This window comes from Microtus ochrogaster, unplaced genomic scaffold (assembly GCF_000317375.1).
Source record: "Microtus ochrogaster isolate Prairie Vole_2 unplaced genomic scaffold, MicOch1.0 UNK9, whole genome shotgun sequence".
Taxonomy (NCBI): Eukaryota; Metazoa; Chordata; class Mammalia; order Rodentia; family Cricetidae; genus Microtus; species Microtus ochrogaster.
The window spans coordinates 8,090,114-8,093,747 of NW_004949107.1; positions in this window are offsets into that span (position 1 = coordinate 8,090,114).

Below are 3,634 nucleotides of genomic sequence, written 5' to 3' on the forward strand. Positions count from 1 at the left end.
CCTCCCCGGGTATGTGAACGCGAGGCGAGTGCGTAACGGGGCTAGGCCGCCAATAGGGGGCCTAGAGCGGGCTGAGTGACAGGGAGCCGGGCAATGGCAGCGCGAGCCGGGGTTACCTCCGCGCGCCCCCGCCCTCCCCCGCCCCCACCCCCCGCCCTCCCCGCGCGCCAGCCCCGCCCCGGTCGCGCGCTAACTCTCGGGCTCGGGTGGCAAATTCCGCTCAGAGCGAGTCGAGGAGGGCGAAGGCAGCGCTGGAGTCGCGGGAGCAGAGGGGCCCCTGGTCCCGAGGCACGCCTGGGGGCCCCCGCCCTCCTCTCGCCCTGGCCGCGCTAGGAAGGAGTGGCAGAAAGGTGCTGGGTAACCGGTTCTTTCTGGCGCGCGCGCCGCCGGGCTTCGCAGCCCGGGTGTGGGCGCGAGGCTTCCCGGGCGGCGGACTTGAGGCTCTCCGGCCCCTGGCTCTCTTTGGGGCGCCCTGGGCCCCAGAGCCTCTTCCTTCCTCGCCCCCCACCTGCGAGCGGCTCGTACGGGCGCGGGCAGCTGAGCCGAGCTGGGGGGGGGTGCAGTTCAGGGCACCCCGGGACTCCCGCGCCCTGGGAGAGACCGCAGGGGAGGCGCTGCCACTTACCAGCTGCTCCGCGTCTCCGGGGGCTCCCGGTCCCCACCAAAGGTGTTCGCAAGTCCTAAAAGCTTCTTCGGAACCGTTGGAAGTCAGACCCATCCCCCGCCCAACCCCCCACATTTTACTTCTTAGGCTTGAGGTTTTGATAGAAAACTTTCTTTTTCACACCCGGTCTGTCCTTCCGCGTCTCCACCTAACCGGGGACAGTCTGGTGGAAGGTGTGGCCACAGACCCCGACCCCTCACTTCATTTTCTACATATTACGGGAGGAACCTCTTGGAAACCATTTCCCCGGATAATTCGTACTGGAAGACCCCAGTTCCCCGCCGAATAAACTTGCTAAGGACGTCTACCTGTGTGGACTTTCCAAAGCGAGAGAGAGAGAAAAAAATATTTTTGACTCTACCACGAGCAAGGCAATTCTTTTAAATGGATGTCCTCCTGAACATAAGGGACCATAGTTGTGCCCTTCCCTAGTATCTGCTCCCAATCTCACACCAACAGGCGGGTAAAAAGTTTGAGCCCGAGTATGTGCGTGGGTGAGTTCGGGAGCCGCCGAGAGCACTGTAGACGGGAGCACCTCGTTGTCGAGGCCGCGCCGTCCGCTCCGACGCTGACCGGGCGCGGGGCGACCAGAAGGAAGGGGGAGCCCGCTGAGTGAAAAGGGGCCGCGACTGCCGCTCATCAAAGTGCTTCTCCCCTCCCCCAAGCGACACTTTCCTTTGGAGTCCGAATAAAATACGGTAACAGAATATGATGGGGAGCACACTGTTTCCTTAACTGCTTCTCAAAGGACCGAGAGATCTTCTTAGGACCTTTAATAAGGCTTTGGTCGGTTCTTTTGTTGATCTCTCAAAATCAACTCCTTCTAATTGAAGTTGGAGCTGAAAGCGAGCTAATGTTCAAAGAAAGTGGCCGCCAGACTAACGAAATTACATTTTTTTTTGAACGATGAGGGAACATCTAATCAAAGGGGCAGGGAAGGAGGGGTGTGAGCGGGGGACCACGGAGGAGAAAAGGAGGTTTTACAAGATCCCTCTCTGGTTCACAAAAGTCAGCGACACGGGCGCTTCTCTCCAGAACAAAGACACCGCGGCCCATTCACAAAAGCGAGAGAAAGAGAAAGCAGAATAAAAGAACGCGAGGAAAGGGGGGAAATGAGAGGGAGAGAGATAAAACCTGCGGGCGGAAAAGAAGCAGCGCAGAGCAGAGCGCGGCCAGAGCGAGCACACACCTTAGGCTCCCGGGTCCCCACTAGGAGTAGCCCCAAAGGCGGACTGTCAGGCTCAGAGCCACCCGGACTGTGCTGAGGTTTAAAGAAAGAAACGAAATATACTCCTGCCCCCTGTTCCGGGGGAATGGCGCGGACTAGGGCGTTCTAGTTTGGCGGGCACGAAAATGTCGACGTCCTGGGGTGTGCACTGGCGGCATCCCTGTTCGGGCCTCCGGGCTGTGAGCCTGCCTTGGCCCTCTTGGGGCCCCCGGGCTCACGGTCTGGCTGGATCTCTCTGGTACTCTGGCCTCCTCAGGGCGGGTTCGTTGGCAGTCGCGGAACCTCGCCTGGGTCAGGTTGACGAAGTGGGGCGGCTGTGCGCTTTGGAATGTGCCTGCGCGGTCCCCAAGGCCCACCGCGCGGGAGCCGGTCGCTGTTGGTTCCTGATGCTGTCCCCCTCCATTCTCGGGCAAGTGGGAGGTTTAGAGCGAGAAGGACACCCTCCCCGCCCCCCATGAGAGTATTTATCTAATCCCAAATTGCAGGCGAATTTCCTTAATGCTCATCCAGTAAAACCTTGGGATTAAGAAGAAAGGAGAGGCGGAGGGCGTGGGGGAGGAGAGACAGAGAGAAGGGGAGAGAGAGACGGAGAGACACAGAGAGAGACAGGAGGGGAGAAGAAGGGAAGGGAAAAGAGGGAGAGGAAGACCAAGACCAAGATGAAAGTTTTTAGAATTCAGCACAGAGGGTTGGGGCAGTCTTTGCTAGGCAAACGTCCAGGTTGGAGACCGCTGGTCTAGAAGCTTCGACGGTTCCCTCAAAGGGTAGTTGTGCAGCCAGGGGGAAGCAGGGACAGCTTTGGAAGAGGGAAGCTGTCTCGGCGTAAGGCCCACCAGCCAGGAGCGGGCCCCAAGCCTGGATGCTCCAAATGACCTTGTGCCCACTGGAGGGTGCAGATATTGTAGAAACACTTGGGGTAGGGAAGGGGCCTGGACGCCTGGCCAGGAGAAAGTTCTGTACCCGCTGGCCAAAAACGCTTGCTTCGCCGCGACCCCCGACCCATTGTCTCTTCACACTGAGCGGGTTTTCAGGGTCTCCTCTGTCCGTGGGCGGGCTGGGTGCTAGCCTGCCTTAGGGAACCCGTCACCGGGCACTGTGCGGAGCTTTGGCAACGCGACTCCGCGGCTGCGGCCCGATCCCGCGATCCCAGTCCGTGCTCCGCAGCCGCTGAGGGGCGTTCGGGCGCTGTGGAGGAGGGAAACCCCGCGAGGCTGGGAACCAAGCAGGAGGGGGCCCCCAATCACTAGCAAATCTAGGGCTAGGGGAGTTTTGTCACCTCGCAGATCTGGGGAGGCTTGGGGAAAGGAGAGGCCCCTGAAAAGGGAAGGTTTCTCGAATCCACCCTAAACGGAGCCCCAGGATGCTCCTGGCGGTGGATTTCCGAGTACCGGTTTACCTGGGTTGGATTCGGAATTGTGAATTTTCCCCAAAGAGCAGCAACTTGCTGCTCTGCTTTCTCATTGAGAGGACAAAGACCCCATTTCACGTAGTTCTAGAAACTTTTCTCCAGAAAGAAAAAGAAACAATTCTTTGCCATCAAGGAATTCTGTGGCAAGTTTTTTTTTTTTTTTTTTTACCATTTTGAAAGACGAGTAATTGGAAATGGCAAATGGCAGCATGCTTTTCGAGTGAAGTAAGAAGTAAGAGCCTGAATATGTGTGTGTATGAGAGATAGAAATAGACAAAGAGACACCGAGAGAGCGAGAAGGGAAAGGGGAGAGAGAGAGAGAGAGAGAGAGAGA